This window comes from Haemaphysalis longicornis, unplaced genomic scaffold (assembly GCF_048455015.1).
Source record: "Haemaphysalis longicornis isolate Haplotype H1 unplaced genomic scaffold, Haemaphysalis longicornis Haplotype H1 scaffold_1, whole genome shotgun sequence".
In the NCBI taxonomy this organism is placed as follows: domain Eukaryota; kingdom Metazoa; phylum Arthropoda; class Arachnida; order Ixodida; family Ixodidae; genus Haemaphysalis; species Haemaphysalis longicornis.
The window spans coordinates 191,869,254-191,896,174 of record NW_027526203.1 but is presented as its reverse complement, the minus strand read 5'-3'; positions in this window follow the sequence as shown (position 1 = coordinate 191,896,174).

Sequence of the window (26,921 nt, the reverse complement as noted above, 5' to 3'; positions counted from 1 at the left end):
TTTTTACGAAGGACTTTGAAACTTTCACCTCCATCCGTCCGTATTCTTGCTTACAAATCAATAGTCCTACCTATACTTGATTATGCAGCGGTGATCTGGGATCCATTTTCTCAAATTAACATTCATAAAGTAGAAAAAATACAAAGAGCAGTTCGCTTCATATATAACAGTTATGGACGCACTTCGGTAACTGAACTGTTAGTCACAGCTAACTTACCCTCAATATCAGAAAGAAACCGCATATCCCGATTAAAATATTTATACCAATTAGTTAATGGGCATTACAAAATAGATATAGGAAAAATTATTTCATTTTCTTCAGGTTACGCCACTAGACAACGCCATGCTCGTACAATAACTCCGTTCCGTACCCGCAATAATTGCTTCAAATATTTTTTTTCCCTAGAACTGTGCAGGATTGGAATAGTTTAAATAATCATCAAGTTACAAAACAATCTTTAGCATCCTTTGCTGCTGGTCTACAAAAGCAGAGAAAATAATTTTACTTCTGTGCTAGCTTGGTTTTCTTTTCACAAAATGAGACTGATGTTTCATCTGTACTATTTTTGTTACGTTTGATTACGTTTTTCAAACGCAAGTGACGTTTCTTTTTTTTTACTTGTGTTATATGGCTGCCTACTATGTGAAATGTGAGTGACTGTTCCATTTGTTTGCCTGGTGTTATATGCTAATATTTCCGTCTTTTGTACCCACTTGCGAAAATCCCTCCAGGGGATTGCAGTACCCATAAATAAATAAATAAATAAATAAATAAATAAATAAATAAATAAATATTTGGCACCAAGACTGCCAGTACAGGGGCCCTCGCTAAGCATGTAGCGAATCAGAAAATGGGAAATGAGGGGCTCCGTGAAAATAAGACAGAAAATAAGGGTTGGCAGTCAAGAAAACCTCGGAAAGCAAAGGGGAGGTTGTGGTGGGTCATAGAAAGAGATGAAGAATTTTTCGAGTCGAAAAGAAACTGGTGAAAAAATGCCCGCCGGGTGGCATCCGAACCCACGACCTCCAGAATACCGGTCTGGTGCGATAACCACTACGCTACCGGCGGGGCTGTTTCTCCAGCACTTTCTCGGGAATTTATGTTAAGGTATTTTTGTTTCCTGCACTTGGGGGTGGTAGCCAGCGCCACTCGGACTACTTTCTTCACTTCATTTTTTCACCACTTTCTTTTCGACTCGAAAAATTCTTCATCTCTTTCTATGACCCACCACAACCTCCCCTTTGCTTTCCGAGGTTTTCTTGACTGCCAACCCTTATTTTCTGTCTTATTATCACGGAGCCCATCATTTCCCATTTTCTGATTCGCTACATGCTTAGCGAGGGCCTCTGTACTGGCAGTCTTGGTGCCAAAGGGAGCTTAAGAGGGTTCAACGCTGGTCGACCACTCTCGACATGTCGTAGACACTCGAGTCACGGCCCGGGGGTTAAAAGGAAGGTCCCCTTCACCCCGAGTGGCGCTGGCTACCACCCCCAAGTGCAGGAAACAAAAATACCCTAACATAAATACCCGCGAAAGCGCTGGGGAAACAGCCCCACCGGTAGCGTAGTGGTTATCGCACCAGACCGGTATTCTGGAGGTCGTGGGTTCGGATCCCACCAAACGGGCATTTTTTCACCACTTTCTTTTCGACTCAAAAAATTCTTCATATTTGTCTATGACCCACCACAACCTCCCCTTTGCTTTCCGAGGTTTTCTTGACTGCCAACCGTTATTTTCTGTCTTATATATATATATATATATATATATATATATATATATATATATATATATATATATATATATATATATATATATATATATAAATTAATATATATATATATATGTACGTGTGTGTGTGTGTGTGTGTTTGTGTTTGTGTACAAGACTCCTTGTTTGTTTGATTTGAGTGCATCCAATTCGAACACAAAAATGTTGTGGAGGGTCGGGTATAACTGTATATTTAATGAGTGTCACCTTTTCACCGTTTGTAGACTAAAAAAGCTGATCTGTGTCCGCTTCACCAAAATATGACAAAATATCTGCATCCTAAAAAGTTTTGATACGTGACACACACTGAACACTAAAATTTCAACCGCGAACGACAGCACTCATTACAAAACATTACGCCTGCGTTGCGTAGTGTCACAGTGTAGTCACAGCTCTTTAGGGTAAAATCGTCTAGTGGTAGTTATCATTGATCTACTCCGAACACGCTATTACAATGGCTGGTCGTTCACGGCAATTGTGGGGAAGCAGGACCACGGGCGCTTTAAGAGTCCATAGCTTAACGGGACAAACGGGGGGTCCGAAAACGAAAGTGATTCCTAGGATAAATACCGGTCACTGGAGCTAGTTTTCTTTTGTATCCAACCATGTAAAGATTCCTTGAATCATTTCGCGAGGCCACGAGAGAGCAAAAAAAGGCGCTGCGAACCGAGTTTATTCCACTCATTCCGAAGCAAAGAAGCTCGCAGGTAAGCCAGGGCTGCAGGTACACCGCAGGGACCATCGGAGGCGCAATACAAACAGGCCAAGCGCCGCGGCGGATAATAAATGGAGAACCCCTCGGGACCAACACTTGGGCACGTAATAGAAATAAAAATGTAACGGCGAAGGTGAAAGCCAGGAAAGCAAGGGTGAGGAGACTGGCGCAGAAAAAGAAGAGGGCACCACCACGCGAAGTCGTCCCCCCGAGAGGGCGTGCAGTCACCATGAAACAACCTGAAGCAGCTACCGCGCGGCGTATCTGCCAAATGTACACAAGCGGTACGTGCGTGATAGCGACGATAAAATGTGTTTGCTTAGCGCAAACGTGGAAGGCCCCGCACGCCGGCCGCTGCAGAACTCATGGCGACCGCTGCTGTGCCTCGGTGCTGGGGAAGACGAAGGGGCCGGGAGCGTCCCTTTCCTTCCCAGGAGAGAGCTTACGACTCCCCGAACAAAAGGGGAGTGCGAAAGACATGCGCGCATGTGCTCGTCCTCGCTGGGCGGATACGTTAGGGCCGCTGCGTGTGGTGTGATGCTTGGACTGCGGTGACGCTTGCGGTTGCCATTCGTGTTTCTGCGGATTGCTTCCTCTAAGTGGGTGACCTAAGACAAAACAGACAAGGAAACCGCCCCTACCCCTGCGGGTGGGAAAGAAGCAATTCCTAGCCGCGACCCGCGTTTATTTTTAGGGGCGAAGCTCCTTAGGGCGTGGGTCTGTCCATCCTCGACGTATGTATGTAGCCACCTCTAGTTTAGTTCTTGGATTGTTTACTAGATGGCGTGGCTACCTCTAGTTTAGTTCTTGGATTGTTTACTAGATGGCGGGGAGCGTTGTAATAAAATCCGTTCGCTGTTGGCGCGCGCTCGGAGTCGCCCGATGGATAAGGCTGCAGATGTGCGAGCCCGCGAGGCAGAAGCGCTCCGTGAAGCTGCGCGACGCCGCCGCCAAGATCCTGCCGTACGAGAGCGGGAGGCCGAAGCGTATCGTCTGGCTGCGCGACCACGCCGCCAAGATCCCAGCGTTCGAGAACGAGAGGCCCAAGCGGCACGGCAACGGCGCGAGGACCCTGCCGCACGCGAAGCGGCACGGCTGCGGCGCGAAGAGGATCTCCAAAACGTCAGAGAACGGGAAGCGGCGAGAAAGCGCGCGTATCGGCAGGCAGACCCCGATGCAGTGAGAGCTCGCGAGGCGTCTGCAAAACGCATCAGGCGAGCTCAGCCCCAAGGTGCCGACGCGCGGTTTAAGCGAGACTTTCTAGATGTTACGTTCGGACACAGATGTAGTGGGCGAACTTTCACTGAAGAGTCACGGTTTTACCGATGATTTCCCCTCAGGAGCTTCACCCACTCATCATCATTCACCCCGTGGATATGCTGTGAATTTTTTACATATTTTGCCGTAGGAAGAAGAAAGTATCCGCCAAGAGTGTGTACACCGCTGCGTTTGTACTGAATAAGTGAACTGCTTTGTACCGTAAAGACCTAATTGTGACGTACGACGCTGCACACCGTACTAAAGAGCATACATACCGTACCGTATCGGCAACAAGGGCATGAACTATGTGCTCCGCGTACTTGCATTCGCTAAGAGGGTAACTTACTATCAAAATCGTTAGGGCAGTCAGTTGATACATTCTATCGTCCCCATTAGTAAATACAACACATGTTTATTCGAAAAAGAAGCCAGCTTAGAGGGCAGGCTTTTAGTGGGATACCGGTGGGAAAAACCGGGAGCGCATCAGCAGTTAGCGAGTCTTGAATGGCCAATAAACCAATTAACAACACCCTAACCAGAAAGTTCCAGTTGTACCGAAAGAAATTTCGATACTACGAACAATGACGAGGCATAAATTTTACCAGTGTCAGTAGGTGTCTAGTTCGATTAACGTCGAACCGACAAGTCACTTGCGTTTCGGCTGTCAAGTGGTTCATTCACTGTAGTATTAAGCCGGTTTCGTTAGCAGCACTCGGACTTCTCGACTCAAATATCAGCGTCTCTGTGTATGTGGACAGAACGCTAGTGTCTGTTTCACAACATGCTTGCTCGTAGGAACAGCTGTTGTACGAAGGTCGCATTACATGAAAGGGCAGAGAGTTTACGGCGCTGAACTGCTGCGTATTCGACATGACGCATTAAGAGCAAGCTCCGAAGTGCTGCTGAAGGAGTTTCGGCGATCAGCAAGTAATACAAATGCTAATCCGGGCCAAAACTAGGTGACGCGTTCTGGGCCCAAGTCAAAGGGCGTCATGCTGCAAGCCGACAAATGGACAACGAAAAATGTGATATTTTTATGAGCAATAATGCCATCACCAAACGTTGTTCTGCACTTAAACGAGCAACAAAATTAGGTGTTTCCTGTCGCACTGGTGTATTAACATGCTGCAATGCCAATGTAAACCAAGCGATCCATCCAGCCAGTAGTGGGCACAATGCTCCATCTCGCTGGGCACAATACTCGAACTGGACACAATACTCGCTGTTGGTTCGAATAAATCGAACCAACAGTGTTATGGTATGACTGCCTTCTTTCTCGTGTCCGTGTCGTTCTCCGCATTTTATCAGATATATTCATAAACCGTTTCGCTAGGGTAGCTGGTTGAAACCACAGTCGTTTTTTTCAGGACTGCTACAAGTCGGGATTCTTCTTAAAGAAGTGTATTATCTGGATGGAGTCTTTACGGCGTGCGTGCAAAGTTGCCTTGGGTATGCAATCTGCCTACTGCAGTGCGAGATAGAACTGATATCTGTACAATACTCACGATGGAGAATTGGGCCAGCTGCATTACCATCTTTCCCTTCTGAACCAAGCGATGCTGTCAAAAAGGAAGGCATGCTATTTAAGACCATCCAGCAAGAAGGCTTTGCGAGTCGGTTTGCTCCCGGAGCAGCGATTACTAGATTGCGCCTTAGCAAGTGCCGGGAAATTAAGAAACTTGACTACAGACACTTGAATTGTGCAAGGCATCAATAAACCGTGGTGACAAAAAAGCCCGTTAGCTCATTTGTCACTGGTGTACTGCGTCAGTAGAATAAGGCAAAACTCAGAGCCAATTACGCCATGGTAATTCACTGACTTCGTTTCCCTGAACAAGATAAAATCAACTTTTTTTTAAAGAAGCCAAGTTAACTGTGCATCATTGCCTGCGTGAAATGAAAAAATCTGCTTTGCGGTTTTTACTAACACAAGAACACCTGCCGCATTCATTTAAAAAAAGCTCTCAGCCTTAATGGACCGAATAAAGTTAAGTACTATACGCTAACTACCAAGTGCTCTGTAATTAGAAAATACAAATATAAGCCTCTTGAAAGTTCGCCGCAACTTAGGTGACCATGTATCATTAAAGTAGGACGCATCAGGCGTTCGTCCCCGCAGTCTTTCGTCGAATGCAAAGAACGCCAAGACACTCCCTTATATAATAAGAGACGGCAATCGACCTCAGCTGCGAGCACGGCTTCAAAAAGCGGCCAATGTGACGACGGCATACCTCCGAAAGCAAGGACTGAGCATTTCTAGTGACAAGTGCTCGGTGGTTGCATTCACCCGCAAATCTATGTCCAGATATCCCATAACCATAAATGGAAAGTCAACATCTTACTCCAGAAATCACAAATTCCTTGGGGTGGTCATCGACAGGGACATGTCATGGAGCGCAAATGAGTCTTTCTTAAAGAAGAAACTCACCGCCATCGCCCAGATTTTCAGATTCATCGCTAGAAACATATGGGGAACATACGTCAGAGGAATGCTGCAGCTTGTGGGGATCGCGACTTTCACGCGAACCCCTTTCTGGCTAGCTTCCCATCGCGGCCGGCGTGCACAACGCGCCTCGCTCACGCGACGGGAACCATACGGGAGGGCGCCAGCGAGCGGGCGGTTTGTTGTCGCCCTGGTGGAGGCGTTGACCCTTTTCCCCTCTGCCTTACCCGAGAACCAGTTCTTCCTCTACACTAGCGCCAAGGTTCGGCGAGCTGTGGTGGGTTGTCTCATAACGAGAGGACGCTCTCTTGTTTGGGGGATCCGGTAGCGAGCGGACGTTTCGGCGCGCCGGTCCGGACCTGGGAAACGCGCCACAATGGGACGCGTCCGGGCGAGCTGGGAGACTGCAAACGCGCTCGCACGCGCAACGCTCCGCTGCTCCGGTATGCCATCGGTGAGTCGAACCATCTCGATTTCTAGCGTTGTTTAATGCCTCGCTCACAGTTTTACCGCTATGGCCTACGATCAGTCTGTATGCAGTGTATTTGATTTGCACTTTGCAAAAAATACTGCCATTGGTGTTTTGCCCTCTCCGCCTCCTGCCTTTTTTCTGTCTCTGCAAACAACGGACCCGTCCGCAGCCGGCGCTCGCAAGGCATGTTTGCTGAGCGCGGATGGCTGAGGGGTGGGAAATAACTAGTGTGTGAAATGTAGAATTCCACATCTGGCGCCCCAACGTGAGGCCTTGTTTGCGGAGACGAGTAGGAGGCACGGCAGCATCATTTGTTCTGACGTCGGACGATCCGAGCATAGACAACAGACATCAGGCCTAACTGATTGGAGTGAGTTATTAGCAGAGGCGAACTTTCCTGACAGTGAGGTGAATTCTTAATTGCTGCAGCGTTTTTAATTTCTTAAGCGCCGAGTTTGCAGCAATCGTGTGTATCACAGGCCATCGCAGCCAGTTAACACGTGGTCGCCGAATTTTCGTTGGGACGTTGTTTATGGAAACGAGGGTTTCCGAGTTTGCATCCAAGCGAGGCCAGGGAGCCCGCGCCGTTGTCTCAACCCGAAGTGAGTGTGTACGGAAGCTGCAATTTGGGTCCGAGTTTTTCTTTTATGTTTTGTCGACTCCGGGATTCGAGGCTCTGGGAGCCGTGTGGCCGGGCCACGTGTGCCACAAAAGGCTAGGTGGTATTGCAGCCTGGCACGGGCGCTCCGATACCGCTGATTGCGGTAGGCGCCGTTCGCTCATAAGCTGCTTGTGTTGCAGCGAGCGAGTAGGACCCTAATAAAGCATAAGTCTCCTCACGGCTGCATGTACGGGCGCGTTCGTTGTTTCTTTCGTTTGGTCTGTTTTATTTTGTTGTGTTTTTGGATGTGGGTCGTTTGCCGAAGCGAGTGACCCGAAGGCTTTCACAGCCGGTCCTCCCGGAGAAGGCACGACCTTGGGGACAATGCGAGGGGTGCACGGCGCGCTCCCTCCCTTTTGTTGATCGCCTCGCGCGAGAGAAAGGAATCTCTCCCGCCTCAGGAAAGACAGTTGCTTTGACCCCTCGCTGCTTGAAAAACTCCTTTCCGCAGCGTAGCTGTTTTTGTTGTCGCGCCACGCGGGCGACGGGACTGAAGGGGTGCCTCATCGCTTCACTAACGGAGAGAATTACGTGGGACAAACTTTGCGGCCGCTAATTGTAACGTCGCAGGAGCCCTCTTGTTCGGCTTGAGAGACCAAGCTCTATTCACGTGAACTAAGCGCCAGTGTGTTGAAACGTAGTTCAGCATTTTTACGGAAGCGGTGTTCATGTGTGTGAACATAGGGCTGTCGTTGGGAGAAAATACTGTTTACGCGTTCATAGGTATGAATGTAGTGTTACAGATGCGAGCAAATACTGCTTTCGCATTTGTGTGGTTAAGCATCGCGCCGGGCGGTCGATGCGATCGTGCGTGTTCTTTGCGCCCTGTACCGTACTGGGTTAGAACAGGTTCTAGCTCTGTTGACATTTCAAGAGCGGTTGCATTGCTGAGAAACTTAGCAGCTGAACCATCGGATTGTGTCACGTTATTGATGCAATCGAGTTTGTATTCTCCCTACCCTGCACGCTGCAGGGTAAGGACAATTTGGCGTGCTTTGTTGACGCTAACAAGCTTGTAATTATGCCGAAGCCTTGACAATTGTGATATTCGACATCGAACCACGCGATCACTGGGATCAAAGGGCTACTGTAGCCTGTTTTTCCTGCCCTATACATTCTAGGATTTGGACAATTTATTGGGTTTGTTGACATTAACCGAAACCGATGGCAATGCTGACAACTTGGCAATTGTCTAGGATTACGCCACGAAGGCGGTGTGTTCGGAGAGCTATTTTTCTGCCCTACACTGAAGGTACGGGGAGTTTCTTTGTGCAGCTGAGCCACCGAGGCTTGGACCACATGACGGAGCGTGTTTATGCTGCTGACTACTGTTCCGGACGACGGGGCGTCTGCAGCTGGCGAGCCTGCTGAAGCGGCGCGGTGCAGCATGCCGCCGCCAGCCTGGCCGAGGGAGTCGGCAGTCTCTGGCCACTTTGCGGCCACGGGCCATCACAGATGTACCGCCACCTGAGCAACGCTTGCTTGGGCTGGCTGGTGTGATTCTTCCCGGATCTAACTGTCTGAAGACATCAGCGGGTGACGACCGGGCCTGCTGGTACACTATTAGCTGTGTCATTGGACAAGCGGAAGCCGGCGTAGGCAACGTGATGCAGTGACTAACGATTTAATCGACGAACGACCTTTCCGTCGCATCTAGTCCTGTAATCAGCTCTCGCCGGCGTACGCAAGGAATTTAGGAGGGAGGGATGTGGGGATCGTGACTTTCACGCGAACCCCTTTCTGGCTAGCTTCCCATCGCGGCCGGCGTGCACAACGCGCCTCGCTCACGCTACGGGAACCATACGGGAGGGCGCCAGCGACCGGACGGCTGTTGTCGCCCTGGTGGAGGCGTTGACCCTTTTCCCCTCTGCCTTACCCGAGAACCAGTTCTTCCTCTGCACTAGCGCCAAGGTTCGGTGAGCTGTGGTGGGTTGTCGCATGACGAGAGGACGCTCTCTTGTCTTGGGTATCCGGTAGCGAGCGGACGTTTCAGCGCGCCGGTCCGGACCTGGGGAACGCGCCACAATGGGACGCGTCCGGGTGAGCTGGGAGACTGCAAACGCGCTCGCACGCGCAGCGCTCCCCTACTCCGGTATGCCATCGGTGAGTCGAACCATCTCGATCTCTAGCGTTGTTTAATGCCTCGCTCACAGTGTTACCGTTATGGCCTACGATCAGCCTGTATGCAGTGTATTTGATTTGCACTTTGCAATAAATGCTGCCATTGGTGTTTTGCCCTCTCCGCCTCCTGCCTTTGTCTGTCTCCGCAAACAACAGACCCGTCCGCAGCCGGCGCTCGCAAGGCATGTTTGCTGAGCGCTATGGCTGCGGGGTGGGAAATCACTAGTGCGTGAAATGTAGAATCCCACAAGCTGTACCAGGCTTTTTTTTGGCAGTTTTGCCGTACAGCTTGGCAGCGATACATGGTCCACCAACCTTCGCGCGATCAAGAGCATCCAAGCGCAGGCTCTCCGTGCGTGTCTTGGTTTACCACGATGTGCATAAACAGCGGGAACAATATACATTGCCCAAGACTCTCAAGACTATCCTACAGCAACTTATGTGACCACTGAGACGCTACGCCTACACATCAGGCTCCTCACGAGGATACCATGTCACCACCTTGTACAGCTTCCTCGAGGTCGACCACGCTCTTCATGCTCTTCATTTGAAGCCATACTCGCAGCACACAGGGCTGAAGTACCATCGAGTTACACGGCTGCAGTCACACCGTTCTCTGCGTTGGGGTGCCCGGCAACCCCGAATATTCATCTGCATGTTCCTGGCATTGGAAAGAAGGCCGACTTGCCACCACTGGCTCTCCGACCGTCTTCCATGCAGTTGCTGCACGAAAAACACAATGACCCGAAGCATGTATACACAAATAGTTCTGCGACGTCCTCGAGCTCGGAAGGTGCGGTGGTTATACCATCAGAATCGACCAAAATTTGATTCCGTGTTGGGCATGTCACGAGCTCGACGGCTACTGATCTTGCAGCCAACCGTGAAGCTTTTCAATACATTTTGGAAGCTCTTCCCAAAAATGGTCTATTTTTACCGACTCCAAAGGCGCCCTGCAAAGTTTCCGAGCAGCCCTGAGCTAGGGTCCTTTGCACCAACTGGTGACAGAAATTCGGGAATTATTTCACTAGCCTGTCATAAAGGGCCATAATATTTTATTTCAGTGGCTGCCAAGTCACTGTGGAATAACTGACAATGTTTCGGCTGATGCAGCTGCCCGGACATGCCATGGCAGTGAAAGGAAGATCTTGCTTTCGCTTTCAAGGACTGATGCAGCTAGGGTGCTTCGTCAGTTCGCGCGCAGGACCTCCATTACTCAATGGAATACACCGGACTTCGTTCATCCGCGCCTCCACAGCTAGGACCCTCTACACCAGCGCCGTCTTACGTGTGGGCTGTCTCGATCACAGTCTACTTTACTTTGTCGACTGTGGTTAAGAGCATACCTCTGCAAAGTTGGCGCGGCTCACTCAAACTCACTCACAATTTTTTTCTCGAATCACCACTCACTCAAACTCACACTCATTTCTGAGCAGTACATCTGCGCTCACTCAAACTCAAACTCACATTGAGCGCAAAACTCAGAACCCACTCGGACTCAAAACTCAAGATGGACTCAAAACTCAAAATGTACTCAAAACTCAAAATGTACTCAAACTCAAAATGTACTCAAAACTCAAAATAGACTCAAAACTCAAAGTGTAATCAAACCCAAAATGTACTCAAAACTCAACATGGACTCAAACCTCAAAATGTACTCAAACTCAAAGTGTACTCAGAACTCAAAATGGACTCAAACTCAAAATGTACTCAAACTCAAAATGGACTCAGAATTCACCAGGTCTCAGGCGTACTCAAACTCAAACAGACTCAAACTCAGTCGGGCTCACTCGGCTCAAACTCACTCAAGCTCAAACTCACCATGCCACACTAGCCTCGCACTCACTCAAACTCAAACTCACGCGTGAGTTTGAGTCCAAATGAGTCTGAGTGCGTGGACTCATGAGTGAGTTCGCCGACCTCTGGTTGGGAGTGGCCTTTATGAGAGCCTACTCATTCCTCATCCGGATGGCCAGTTGTGCCCACTGCGACGCCTGCAAGGATGAACAGACAATCGAAAATGTGCTTTGTTGTTGCCTCCAGCATTCATCCGAAAGACGTGCTTTGGCCGCCCATCTCAGCCGATTAGACAATCAACCATTCAAACTAGAGATTATTCTAGGACATCGATCGCTACAGTAAACTTCGCAGAAGGAAACAAAACCCCTTCTGCGTTTAGTGACTTTAGTGCCCACAAAGGGACTAAAAGTGTGTGCGCGACCCTGCTCTTATCCCCTTTTTTTCGCCTGCCCTCTCTTTCCTCCCCTGAGCACCCCTTCCCCAGTGTCGAGTAGCAAACCGGGTTCTAAGCCTGGATAACCTCTCGGCCTTTCCATTCGTTTTTTTCCTCCTCCTCTTCCTCTCCTCATCCTCCTATGAAGAGCTAAGCCACCGCAGCGAACAAGTTCAAGACGCGATTGAGTACGTACTCAGGACAGAATAGGCTACAAAGTCACCTCAATTTGTTTTCACGACACAGAGACCTGCCTATCAGAGACTTTGAAGGCAGCCAACCATTTTATGCAGAAAAAAAGAAAAAAAGACTACACGAAAGAAATGCCTAAGTGCCGTGTGTGTGTGCGTGTGTGGCTGGGTGTGTGTGTGTGTGTGTGTGTGTGTGTGTGTGTGTGTGTGCGTGTGCGTGTGCGTGTGCGTGTGCGTGCGTGCGTGCGTGTGCGCGTGTGTGCGTGCGTGTGCGTGTGTGTGTGTGTGTGTGTGTGTGCATAGGTGTGTGTGAGTGTGTGTGTGCGGGTGTGCGTGAGCGTGCTTTCGAGTACAGCTGTGTCGTAGAATAAACGTCCTACTTCAACAAGTACCCAAGGCCCTTACAATTCAAAAACCCTCATCTGCTGCTCCAGAGGGATCAATCGTGCTTGCGGCGTTTGACCAGGCCATATTTAAAACGTAGCTTGGTCAACACCCTGCGGCTCGCAATGTCTGGAAAAAAGCCCGCGTAGCCACCAAAACAACGCTGGTGAACAGCCACAGGGGCAAGATGGAAATGAAAATCGGGGAAATTCTTAATATCGGAATGGGTCAACATCCACAGCCAACCACTGCTCACTGTACTCCTCTTCTATATCTTGTATAGAATAGAATCGTGCTGGGTCGGCCATTTTCTAACGATCGAGGCACCACCTGGCGGGCATTTCTTGGAGACGGCGGGGTGAGCAGACGACGTCGCAGTCCCACGCTGTTGCTCCGTGCCGCGCGTGGATATCGGACGTCCAGGCGGCATCGAAAATCGGTGTCATTTATTCGGATACGTCAGCAGCGCCAAGTTCAACAGGGGTTTAAAGAGAACGTTCAAAGCGTCCGAGAGCTGTCAGATTTGCCCATAAATTCTATCCCCAACCCGCTAAGGCGGCGGGCCACCCCACAAGCGCTTTGTCCTTACGTGGGTTGCCTGTGAGGCACGTTTAACCGTGCAAGCAGGACCCCCAACTTTTTTTTTGTTCGTTTATTTATTTAATAGCCTCAAGGCTTAGTAGACACCAAGCCGGTCCGATCTATATCCAGGAAACTAGGTTGGCCTCCCGGATATAGTCCAGTAGGGAACGGTAGGCAGGACCATGGAGCCACCGATGGTAATGCGTGTCTTGCCGCAAATTTAGGCCTGCTGCCATCAAACATTTTCTTCTAATGTCCTTAGTTCCAGGGCATGTCCATAGTAGGTGGTGAAGGTCTGCCGGAACCGTTTCCTCACAGCAGGTTGGACATTTCACATGTCCTCGGTAGTCCCCTTTCCATCCACTCGTGCGGGCAGGAGTAAGAGCCACGCCCAGTCGGATCCTTCGTAGTACAACCTCCTCCATCCTGGTAAGATTGAGGGGGAGGAGAACCGAACACGGAGGTATAAGAGCACGCGTTCGGCGTCGAAGGTCCTCCTTGGCAGCCATTCTTGTGGCCCATGGGTCACTTGGGAGCTGGGCGGGGATGATGGGGCCGGGCAGTTGTGTGACAGGAAGTCAGCTCGTTCATTTCCTGCAATACTGGCGTGACCGGGAACCCATGACACAACCACTTTGGATGGCATTTTGCTGTGGAGCTGGTGGATGCGTTGGCAGATGATGGGGGTCTGCGCAACCTGTTTCAAATAGTGGATCACTTGCGTAGAGTCGGTACGAAGATTGATGGTATTCAAGTCTTCATTGGAAGCGGCTGCACATAGTAGGGCGTCGTGGATAGCCTGCAATTCCAGCAGGATTGGGGTGCATGTGGCAGAGGCGTAGGGAATACTGCCTTCGATGCTGGGATGAGTGGGGCTGGTCCACGCAGTGACTCCATGCGTTCCTGTGCATGAAGCGTCGGTGTATAGGAGGCATTGATCGTCTGGTCCCGGGTGATTTGGGAGGGGAGAGAGCTGCGCTTTACCCTCCTTGGTCCGCCTTCTCTGCAGATGGCTTGTTTTGTTGGAGGTTATAATCGTATAACCCCAGGGTGGAAGCTCATCCTGACTTTCCGGAGGTGCCAAGTTGCCCGGGTTGAAGTGGTCGTACAGTGCATGGCCGTTCTGCAGATATGCATACTTTGACAGTCGCACAGCTCGGCGTTGATTTATGAGTTCGTCAATTGTGTTGAGCTGAGCTTGTTCCTGAAGGACCGGTATCAGGGTGATGCGAGGGAGACCGGTGATGGCTCGCATGGCTTCTCTATTAATAGCTTCCAGTTTAGCATGTTGGGATACGGTAAGGCGCTGAAACTGGGCTTCATAAACCAATCGTGGTTGGAGCACAGCGCACGCCAGCCTACGAGCGACCTCAGTTCTTGCACCGCCCGCTTTTGGCGCAATGCGGCGGATCAGGCGAATGGTATTTGCCGCCGTTTGCCTCACTGCTTTCAGCCATGCTGTAGCGGTACCAGCCTGGTGAATATGCAGGCCCAGAATACGGAGCTTTGTTGCTTCAGCAAGCTGATGAGCGCCTATGCGTATAGATGGAAGGTGGACGGCGAGCTTCTTGCGGCCAGCTTTGTTAGCGACTGTCATGTACTTCGTCTTCTCGGCGGATACAGTTAGACCAACCTTCGCTGCAAATGCCTGGATAACTTCAAGAGCCTTCTGCAGCGCTGTATACTGCATCTGTACGTTTTTGTGCGTCGACCATACTGTGACATCATCCGCGTAGATGAGGAAGCGTGTGTGCTGCACAGTGTCGAGCTGCCACGCTAAGTGAATAAATACAATGTTAAAGAGTATTGGTGACAGCACAGCTCCCTGGGGGACGCCACGCACTGAGTGAAACAGTCCTACTGGCTTCCCTTCTACACGGACAGTGAATGTACGGTTTTTTAAACAGGCGGCCACGTAATCAACCACACGACGTGGCAGGCCCAACTCAAGCATAGCACGTATGATAGCGTCGTGGGATAGATTATCATACGCCTTCGAAATATCAGTTGCCAGTATTGTACGAGTGGCGTGGCTGTAGGATGAAACATTCAAGATGTCTTCGGACAACATCGCCAAACCATCTTCCGTGCCAAGACCAGGACGAAACCCGATTTGTGCTGGGTGATATTTGCGATGCTTCTCCAGCCACCAAGAAAGACGTGTCGCCAGCATTCGTTCTGCTAGTTTGCAGATGGTGAGTGTCAAGGAGATTGGGCGGAGATTTTCTAATCGGTTAGGAGGTTTTCCAGGTTTAGCTAAAGGGATAACTATTGAGTGCTTCCATTCGGCCGGGATTCTTGAGGTTGTCCAGGTTTCATTAATTATAGCCAGAATAGTATTGAGGATATCTCCCTCCAGGTTTTGGTAAACCTCGTACGGTATACCATCCGGGCCTGGGGTGGTACGGTTTTTGGAACATTCAATAGCGGCGAGTAGTTCCGGAAGTGTAAACGGAGTCTCCAGGCCGTCCGTGTCTGCCGCAGGAGGCGGGGGATCTTGGGAGAGCGTGTGTGGCACATCGTGTAGAGGGAAGAATTGTCGAGCTGCCCGTTCGGCAAATTCTTCTGGAGTCTCCTGAGCCGCAAGGCGGGAGCTTGCCACCGGATCGGGTGGTCGACGACCGTTTTCCATTGCTCGGAATGTGCTCCAAAGTGTGCGATTTGATGTACGGCCATTCATACCGTCGCACCACCGTAGCCACCTTTCACGGGAAAGAACCTTTTGGTATTGTCGGGCTTTGGCTGTGAGGCGGTTAACCCTGATCCTGTCCGGGAGGGAGTCCGGATTTCTCCGAGCAGCGATATCTGCTCTTTTCCGTGCGGCCCACAAATTAAGGAGGTGCATGTCAGGGTTCGGTTTGGACTCCTCTACCCACGTTTCAATCGTAGCCTCCTTTAGCTTTGCAGTTAGTGTACTGTGTAATCTAGATCCCGATAGTGGCACGTCCACAGTAAGTGAACGAAATTTGTCCCAGTTGGTAATACAGGCCTTCCGCTTGACTTTGGAAGTAGTGTGCGGGCGTAGATCAATAAGCATGGGGAGGTGATCACTGCCCAGGCGTCTGGCTGTACCTGCCAGCAGGGCGTCCGATTTCCCATCCACCACGTCAGATCGGGAGAATTTGTGGTAGTCGTGCGGGTAGGCGTGAAAGGAGCGTTGAGAAGCTGACACGCCGCGTCGAAAAAGGTCTCGTAAATTTTTGTGCCACGGCAGGAGGTCATTGCATATCCCCATTCCATGTGTGGTGCATTAAAGTCACCCCCGACCAGGATTGGGACGCCCGGGTACGCTCTTCGTAAATGAGCAAACCAGCCAAGGCGTATACGGGCCGATGGCGCAGGGCGTATATACATCGAGACGAGTATAAACGTACCGCGCGGAAGACGTACGTGGACAGCAACTACTTCCTGGTTGGTGTTACACCAAGCATTAAGGTCTATCTGCGTATGTGGGTATTGAGCAGATACATACACGGCAGCCGTGCCGGGATGGGCATCCGTGGAATTCTTGCGCCCATCTCGTATGGTAGGGAAATGATATCCCAAAAAGCCAGGTAGTGGGTGCAATGCATTATGTTCCTGCAAGAGCAGTGCCCATATCCGTAGCTTACCGTATTGCACTCGGAATTTCAGTTCTGCGATTTTGTTTGAGAGGCCCCGGCAATTCCACTGTAGGATGCCTGGGTGTATTGACGTTGAGAGCTTTAAGTTGTCCCGAGTTTGCTGCTCTTTAGGGACTGCTACCGCCATTGTGCGAGGAGGGGCGATACAAAGTCCAGGAGCGTCAAAACAGCCGCGGCTATCGGAGATTTAAGGGGCGCGAGGAGGATGCGCACAGCCTCAATGAGAGAGGACAGCACCAAACACAGGCCCCCAGTGTTTCGCTCGTCTTTTGGTTCACGCTGACATTGTAGTGAAGCTCGGCGAGCAGAGGCTGAAGACCGCGCAGTTGGAGTCGTAGCCGGTGCTATCACAGGCACCCCTGTAGATGCAGGTCCCAGGCGGCACAGAAAGTGTGCCCCAAGCCCGGCCCGTCTATGGCCGCTTTCTGGCATGTCCGGCCAGCATCCAGGTTCTGGCAGCCACTGATCATGCGTTGAACGGCCAACATTCGGCAACCAGCGCTTCGGCATTTTTCCGTCCGCCCGTGTCCGGACGCACAACGGCAGCTAACCGGGTGCCAGATATTCAGTTCTCTTACGGCTGCCGATGTTGAGAAAGAGAACGGCCGAATTACGGCCTTAGGGCATCAGTTTTTTCTTCGGGAAGCGGTAATCGGCCGAAGCACGGCAAGCGACCGGCCACAGAATATGCGTATTCTTGCGGCAGTTGGTGTTCGAAAGGAGACCGCCCGGAGCGCGGCTGCCGTGCATTCGTTGTTTCAACGGTGAACCGCGCGTCCGGCGGACGTACGGCCCCAGAATATACGTTTTTAGTTCGGTTAGCTGTCCTCGGCCGAATTACGGCAAGCGAATGGCCACAGAATATTTGGCAACCGGTGTTCAAGAGGAGACCGGCCTACGTAAGGTATCTGGTTATCCGTCATTTTTTCGGCAAACGGCATACAGCCGTACAACGGCTCGCGCCTGGGCGCCGAGAATTCATGCACAGACGTGTTTGGAAGGAGACCGACCGTTTTTTTCCTGGAGGGAGAAAAAGCCGTTAGGGAGCCGAACGACGGGGACGCGTTTTTCATCCGCTCCGTGTTTCTATGTTTTAAATGAACGAACATCGTTTGTCAAACAGTAATGGGTGTTCTCGGTGAACGGGCAAGGTGCAAGGACTCACTGGACATTAGCAGGGAACCTTTTAGGCCATCGAAATGTCATTTATTGCCACAAGAAGATTGTGCCACACCGACGGATGAGCTAAGCCTCGCCAGTCATCACCGCTACCACGCCTCTGCCGCCGGCTTCGTCGACGCATCAGCTCGAGGCTATTCGCCCGCTCAAGAAATGGAGAGCATTGGAGACATCGACCCGCCAGAGATGTCCGATCCGAGATGGATATGGTTCACCAAAATAAGTGGCCTTCAATGGCGTCGAGCAAGCGGCCACCACGCAGGAGCTAAACCGCCACCATGTCAAGCACTCCACACCAAAGAAAGGCAAGTGTGAGCAAAAGCGCAAGTTATTCTGCTTACAATTAAACTGCGACAAGCAGTGTTGCACTATGTTGTTGGTTATAAACGTAGAAGAGACTCGCTCGTGCATTGTTAGGATCAACTTCATGCCCTACGCTATGTTACTTCAGGGGATTTTACGACTGCCTAGTTAGAAAAAAAATTATTTTAAATTTGCGATAACAACAGAGCCTTGTCACTGACGAAGCCTAGCTGTTAATTTAGTTCCGATGTTTGAAGGTGAGCTTAGCTACTCTTGGGATATGACTCATTTGGGTAAACATAATCGCCAGCATCCTGGCAAACACGGATTTTGTCAGGATTTTCTTGCTCAACGCAGATTGTTGAGTTCACGCACGATTTGGCTCTTGCAATAGATAAGCTTACAGTGGTTGACTGTATATTCTTGGACTGCAAAAAAGCAAATGATGGTGTTGCATATCACCTTCTGCATAGTACATTTCATCCTATGAACTGAATGAATCGGTTTTTGCATTGTTATTACTATTGGCCCTATAGCTTTGTTCAAAAGTACTGTGTAGTTAACCGGACTATTGCGAATGAACGTGATTCCGTATACCTGCAGCTTTATTCGAATTTAATAACATCCTGGTGTGCTGATTCAGAAAAGTTTTTGGATGTTAAACAGTGTGTTAACGGCACCTTTACAAGAAAACCTTCATTCCAATTGGATACGTATACCGTAAATTATGCTGCTGTGACAACGGCCGAGGAATATAAATACATAGGAGTTTATTTAGGGAGTGGTTAGAGGTTAAATAGGCAGGTTCACACCATAAAAGTTACGGCTGCATATGTTTTTGGCTTTCTCAGACGAAATTTCAGTGAACCTCCATCTAACTGAAAAGAACCACCGTATTTCACTCATGTGCGGTCAATCTTGGAGTACGCATGTGTTTTCGTGGATCCCTACACCAAAGAGCTGGTTGATCCGCTCGAAAACATAGAGAATATGTCAGTGCGATTCGTATTAGGTAATTGGCACGCTCAACTTAGCATGAGAGAAAGTAAAAGTAAACTGAAATGGAAGAACGTGAAAGATCACAGAGGAAACCACAGGTTGCACTTTTTTGGTAATATCTATCATTCGAAAACTGGAGTAGAAGGGGAGAAGTATGTCCAAGCGCGATTCTACATATCGCAAAGTGGGACCGCTAGCTTAAAGCAAATGATTAACTTTCCTTTAAAGGTGACGCCTTGCGCGATTCATTTTATTTTACATCAATACTGCAGTGTAATTATCTTCCACGTATGATTGCATTAACTGTTTATATTGACGATTTTCAGCGCGCTTTGTAGAATTATTTTGTTATTTTGTCTCATATTTAATGCTTAGTGTTATGTATCTCCCTTCTGTAATGCATGCAAAGGCAAGCAGGCATCAAGTAAATAAATAAATAAATAACTAAATAAATAAATAATGAATAAATAAATAAATAAATAAATAAATAAATAAATAAATAAATAAATAAATAAACAAACAAACAAGTAAATAAATAAATAAATAAACTTCCAGAGGGGCAAGTTTGCCTCCGACGGTTTGAGAACCCTACGCATTGACCAATAAAATATTTATTGCCCTATTCGTTGCAGTATGCAAGGTTTCCTGTATGCATGCTACCATTGCTATGTTGCGTGAACACAAAGAGATACAACTGCAGCCACCTGAAGCAGGGTATCATTCGCGACGCATCTAGAATTTTTTGAACGTAGTATGACATTAGAAGAAAATTAAGCTCTTTTGGACTATTAAGTGGTGTGGACGTATACTCATGAAAACAACATTAAAATAGATTGAAAATGAAAGTACCTGTTCGCTCCTTCTTAGGATCAGCCCTGCGCAAGATCATCAGAAAAGTTGATCGAGTAGAAAATGTCTTTGCAAGAAAAATGCCCAAAAACTGGACATACCTCTTTGTGAAGGAGTTATATTAAATGCTCCTGAGTGTTTTGTTGAGAACCAAAACGCTTCGTACAGGCATTCACGCTGGTTTTATATACATCAAAATTCGTCAAGCAACTGTTATAAAAATAGTTTATGTAGTCATAGCATGAAAGTGTTCCGGAATATTGCCCTAAAAGAAATTGGCTAAAAGCGGCGCAATTTATCTCTCTGAAATTCAACTCACTAAAGTATGCGCCCTCCGGCCCCCCCCCCCCCCCCCCTCTTCTTTCCCCGTTTATTACAGGTAAGCCGCCCCACAGACGATATCAGGACCTGGACAATACATCTATTCAAGCTCTACAAAGAACTGAATATTTTCTGTGTTCGGCAGTAAATGAGGCACAGCAATTAAAGGAACGACAATTTGTGAGCACTGTTTAATAAATGAATTTTGCTGTCAACTGAGACTGGTAATTACGCAAGGCTGCGCTGAAAGCTTGACGGCTGGTGGTTGCGCGCGAGCTCACTTTGATGTGGCTGCATTGGACCCAAAATGCTGGGTTTGTGCTGCCTGCACTGCGCGAATGAGTCATCTGCTTGCGCGACATGCAGTGACCGGCCTCAGTACAGCTAACGTACTGTGGCTGAACTCCAATGCCCGTAGCACGGCCGTATTTCCGGTAGCTGTAGTCCGGCTGGAGTCCGACGACCGCCTCTCGGCTGTACTCCGGCGGACGTACTTCGGCCGTACACGGGTGGCTTTGGAAAGGCCGGAGCCCTACGGCTGGAATCTGGCCGTATGACCGTAAGCCGGTCGACTGGCCAACGGACACTGGCCGTTGAACAGCCATGGGAGTACGGCCGTGTACGGCCAAAAGGCCCACATTTGGACATGGGCCGAACATGGCTGCCGGAAAACGGCCGGACAGAAAATCACCGGCCAAAGTAAACCGGCCTGTTTCAGGCCGAACAGTCCTGTGCTGCCTGGGGTGCTTCCGCGTGCCTGGGAGTAGGATCATGCTGAGCTGCTGGAGAGCGCTCTGCCAGTGCTGGTACCGCAGGGGGCCGCTGCTTTGGCCCGTGTTGAATAACCGGTAAGGCCGGAAAGTCCTCCTCGGCGTTCTTGAAAATTGGACCCGCAGTTTGCTTGGTCCAAGCTTCATTGCGCCTTGTGCCACGCCCTTGCATAAAAGCCGATTTTGCTGACTTGTAGTCAGTGTTGTTAGCAGACTTGATCTTAAAAATAGCCTTCTGATCACGCCGGGCTGAGCACTGAGCAGATGTGGATTCGTGCTTTTTACTGCAGTTCGGGCAGCAAACATTTTCAGCGGGACAGCCAGTACGATCATGGCTGCCACCGCACCGGGAACATCGCAAGAAACTTTTACACACTTCAGATACGTGCCCAAAGCGCTGGCAATTTTTGCACTGCCTGGGTGTTTCCCCGTAGTTGTACACCCGGTAGCGCGTGTATCCGATGATTACGTGCTCGGGTGTTGTTTCCGTGCCGAATACAATCTGAACACTCTCTGATGTTTTCCCAAGTCTGCGGGCAGATTTTACTGGCACCCTCAGGCGCAAGGCATTAAGAATGTATTGATTAGAGAGGTCCGTAGAGACTCCCCGAATCACTCCTACTCCGCAGTTGCTGGGCCTTGGCTCATATGCCTGAACCTTGATCCCCGCAATGCTAGAAATCTTCAAGAGGCGCTCGGTGGCATCAGCATTGCGCGTGTCGATGGCAAGAAGGTTCAGCCGATAGTTGGGACGTACTTGTAGCACGCCGCCTGGAGCCAAGCATTCCAATCCCTCTTTGAGAACAAGGGGATTGTAACGTGTGATTATTTTCGAGGAATCGAGAGGCTTTATGACCACGACAACCCCGTGTCTAAGAGGGCTCGGGACTGCGCTCACGTCAAGAGGCCTGTAGGAACGTTTAGGGGCACGGTGGCGCTTCTCAGGTACAGCGGGCTTAAACGGCTGGGACTTTTCATTCTGAGATGCGTTTTCGTTTCCATAAATTATGGTCCCAGAAGTCGAGTCAGTGATGTCAGAAAAATCGTCCATGTCATCCGGCAGAGGCTTCTCGGAAGGTACCACAGAAGGGCTCACTTGTCCAGGAGGAAGCGACGTCCCGGAGGGTCCAGGATCGCTGCTGCAGGGGCTTGAAGCGGCCGGCGGGCCTGACGAGGCGGCAACAATGGAGGCAGCGATGATTCCAGGCTCCGTGGCAGGGCCTGGTGGGTCACCCGACGGTTGGCCAAGAAGTGGTGTTGGCGGCGGCAAACACACGGCCGCGCCCGTCGCCGGGAGCATATTTAAACCTCTAAGCACCAAATTGCCAGTAATTTGTTCGACTGAAGTCTAATAGACAAAATAACACAGAGAGAAGGTCGCGATTGACTCAGCGTAGCTTCGTCTTCGTCGTCTTCACCCCGTGGAGTTCAAAATCGACCCCCAACTTTTCATCACCAATTCATGTTTATTTTCTTAATTGGGGGCAGCTTGACGTCATTGCCTTTACTTGGTAATGTGCAGGAGCTACTGGTCCGGGCGCGATTACGCTATTGTTGGCTGCACCAAAGGGCTGTTAGGGCAAAGGGCTCGTGCAACAAACGTGTTAAGTGCACCACGACAAAAGAAGAGTCGGCCTGTGCGGAATCTATTCTCTGCACAAAGTTTCTGCGCCCCGTGAGTGCCGCCACGAATTGGTCGCCTTGCTGAATCGGAAAGACTTCGAACCAAGTAAATTTTAAATTTACCAGAATACTAACGGTCGTACGCTGCTTCCGTAAGCACTGTTTATTCATCCTCGTGATCAACCCCTACCGCACGTTTCTGTTCTCTGGAGGTGTGTTCTGTTCATCTCATCGAGTGGAAGCCAGCAAAAATCATCCGGACACCTAAGCTGCAGCTCGGGTATGCGAAAAAGTTGAGCCAAAAGTGAAATAAAAGCGTCGTGGTGGCAGTTAACACCCGGCCGTGTCAGGAAATAGCTGTTCGAGGTTCCCACCCGCCGCTGAAACGCTAGAGTTCTTCTAAGCAAGCAAACGACCGTGAAATATTGGTGTACAAAAAAGTTGCCCCTGTGTGGCAGGAGGAAATAGTGTTCTGGGCCAGCAAATATTTTACTTTTATGAGCATGTATGTCTACGACCTGCACAGTTAAAGGAGTATTTCATGGCCCTGTTTAACAACCAACTCAGTATGATGTTTGCGAGTGCGTATTAAATGTCAACACGTTTGCGGCCCGACTGCAGCAAGCCATGCTTGGAAATTTGAACTATCGCGCGCGCGATCGAAGGCATTCGCTGATTGCGCCAACCCACTTATTTCTTAGCGTATAAGTAATCAGCCCAATAGTTCCTAATCTGTTTTATGGGACCGCAGGCTTGTTGATGGATGTTGAGTGCTGCAATGTGTCGAACCAACCATGCGTTTAAGATGGCGTGCCAACAATTAACGAGTACAATTATATCTATTCGGCAGTGAATAAGACTTTTTTACTTAAGTGGTCGTTATTCAGTGCCATGATTTCCGATGGTAGCATCCGATCAACTTTCCTTCACCGAGACAACATTTTGATACCCTACACGCCCTATCGGCATCACTTGAAATTTTAACCTAATCATTGACTAACCATGACTTGTCATTATGATAAGGAGGACGCATTTCTTTATTTCAGGCGATTCCCTTATCGAGACCTTTAACTTGATACTAACAAGCGCTATTGGCGTCACTCTAAATTTTCACTCAATCTATGACTCAGCACGACTATCAAATAACTACAACCAGGAAGCATTTTTATATTTGTCCCACGTGATTCCCCTCGAGACATTTAATATGATACCCCGCACACCCTGGCAGGATCATTTGGAATTTTAATCAAATCTGACTAAGCATGACCCTGTAAGCAGGACGCATTATATGCCCCAGGTGATTTCCCTAATTGAAACCTTGAACTTGATACCCCAGTTTCTTTAGCGGCCTCACCTTGAATTTTAACCCAATCTATGACTCACCAAGACTACCTCATGATTAGAACCACGATGCCTTTTTTTTATTTGTCCCGCGTGATTCCCCTCATCAAGATCGCTAATTTGATACCCTACACGACCGAGCGGGGTCACTTCGAATTTTAACCCAATATGAGACTCGCCATGACTAGCTCTTGACTATAACCAGGGAGCATTTTTGTATTTGTCCTACGTGACTCCCCTCATCTAGACCATTAATTTGATACCAAACACATCCTAGTGGCATCAATTTGAATGTTAACCTAAACAGTGACTAACCATGACTATCTTATGATATAGCCATACCGCATTTTCATCCCATGTAATTTCCCTCATCGCAACCTTCGATTTGGTGCCCCGCACACCCTAGTGGCATCATTTTGAATTTTAACCCAGTTTATGACCTATTATGACTATGTCGCATGATAATAATCAGGAAGCATTTCTGCATTTGTCCGAAGTGATTCCCCTCATCGAGACCTTTAATTTCAGACGCCACAGGCACTAGAGCTTTGAATTTAAATTTTAACCCAACCTATGACTTGCCATGACTAGGTCATGATATAACCATAACGCATTTTTGTCCCACGTGATTCCCCTCATCTAGACCTTGAATATGATTTCCCACACGCCCTTGTGGCATCATTTTGAATTTTAACCGAATCTACGACTTATTATGACTGCCTGATGATGATGAAAATACACAGGAAGCATTTTTTTAAATTTACCTCGCGTGATTACAATAATCGGGACCTTAAACTTTATACCTTACACGCCTCAGCGACATCTGCTTGATTTTTTGCACAATCTATCTCATAATGCGGTCATTATTTTATCTAAACGGGCGTCGCCCAGTCAGTTCAGTTGACAACTCCTTTGAAACAGTGGAGGGGACAGCCGCCGCTTCTTCCCCCGACGCTCACCTCTTCCTTTTTGACCCTAGCAAATCAAACCGTTAACAGAAGCAGGCGAACAACCAGCAAGCAAGCGCCGCTGTGTGCTTTCCCACCACCGTCTCCCACCTTCTTAGAGGATCCATCAAGACTAACAGGTGCGGTAACCCTTTTTTATGACCTCACCAGTCGATATTATTCACATGCCCAGCCGCGAAATCAGACACCCCCCTACACCCCACCAACCGATCATGCGCATCGCGAATGCTGCCGTACCCGCAGCTAACGTGAATTGCGAGCCCAAAGCGGCACATGAAACTTAACCGCGAACCATATCTGCCTCCTAGGCTACTCATATGTACTCAGAACTCAAATTGTAATCAAACTCAAAATGTACTCAAACTCAAAATGTACTCAAACTCAAAATGAACTCAGTACTCAAAATGTACTCACTCAAAATGTACTCAAAATGTTCTCAAACTGAAAGTCTACTCAAAACTCAAAATGGGCTCAGAACTCACTCGGTCTCAAGCGTACTCAAACTCAGTCGGGCTCAAGCTCACTCAAGCTCAAACTCACAATGCTACACTAGCCTCGTGCTCACTCAAACTCAAACTCACGTGTGAGTTTGAGTCCAAATTAGTCTGAGTGAGTGGACTCATGAGTGAGTCCACCGATCTTTGGTGCGAGCGTGCGTGCGAGCGTGTGTGTGTGTGTGTATGTGTTTGTGAGTTGCGTGTGCTTGTGTGTGTGTGCTCCGATTCTTCTTGCAGTGCCCAGTGAGCAAGTTATCGGACCAGGACGTGGGCCGTCTAGTTGCCGCACAGAGCAGAGTGGGCCTGTGACGATAACGAATCCGTCCGGATTCCTTATCGTCAATTTCATACCTTCCCGAAATTAGTGACCACAAAGTAATACATGCAGATTTTTCCTTCCCTCTTGAGCGGCGCGACAAACTCAAGAAAACAATTACCTTATACGATAAAGGTAATTATGAGGCCATAAGCAACGAGCTCGAAAACTTCTTTCCAGTCTTCGAACATGGCTTTCATTCCCGATCTGTGAACGATAACTGGCGGATCTTTAAAAGAAAGATGAATGAACTAACTGGCAAATTTATCCCCACAAAATCATTCCGTAGCACGCCGCAGAAACCGTGGTTTAAAAACAAACTAAAGAGACTAGCGAATAGAAAAAAAGCGCCTTTTTCGCACAGCAAAAGCAAAAGAAACGCCTGACGCTTGGGCGAAATACCACACAGCCGAAAAAGAATATACCACCGCTATTACTAACGCGAAATATACGTTTTTGAACAATGATTTACCAGCCCTGCTAACCGATAACACACGAAAATTCTGGCAAATCGTGAACCCTCGGTCTACCAGCACCATCCACCTTACTAATGACTCCGGTCACGTGCTTTCAGATAATCAATGCGCTGATGTTTTTAACGGCGCGTTTTCATCTGTATTTACTAACAAATCTAGCGTACCCTACCCTCCTGCCCCGGTGCTGATGACATCCTGTATGTGTTCAATTGTTTTTTGCGCAGATGGTATTTCATGTGTTATTCAAAACATGAAACTGTCCTCATCAGGTGGCATCGACGATATTAATTCAAAAGTGTTAAAAAACATCCATGAAACCATCGCCGCATTTCTGTGCTTGATGTATGTGCAGTCGCTCTACACAGGCATTCTTCCAGATGACTGGAACATGGGCAAGGTCGTTCCCATCTACAAAGAAGGTGATAAGAATTGTCCATTGAACTACCGTCCCATTTCTTTAACAAGCGTCCCGTGCAAAATCATGGAACATGTCATCTACTCTCAGATTGTAAACTTTCTAGATTCTCACAACTTTTTTCACCCCAGCCAGCGTGGTTTTAGGAAAGGATTCTCCTGCGAAACACAACTAGCAATATTTCTACACGATTTGCATGCTAACCTTGACAACAACTTCCAAACTGACGCAATCTTTCTTGATTACGCAAAGGCATTCGACACAGTACCCCACCAAAGACTAATGCTAAAACTATCCCAGTTAAACTTAGACCCAAGTGTACTAAATTGGATCAAAGCATTTCTAACTAACCGTTCTCAGTTCGTGCATGTCAATAATAAATCTTCCGCGTATCTCAAAGTAACATCAGGT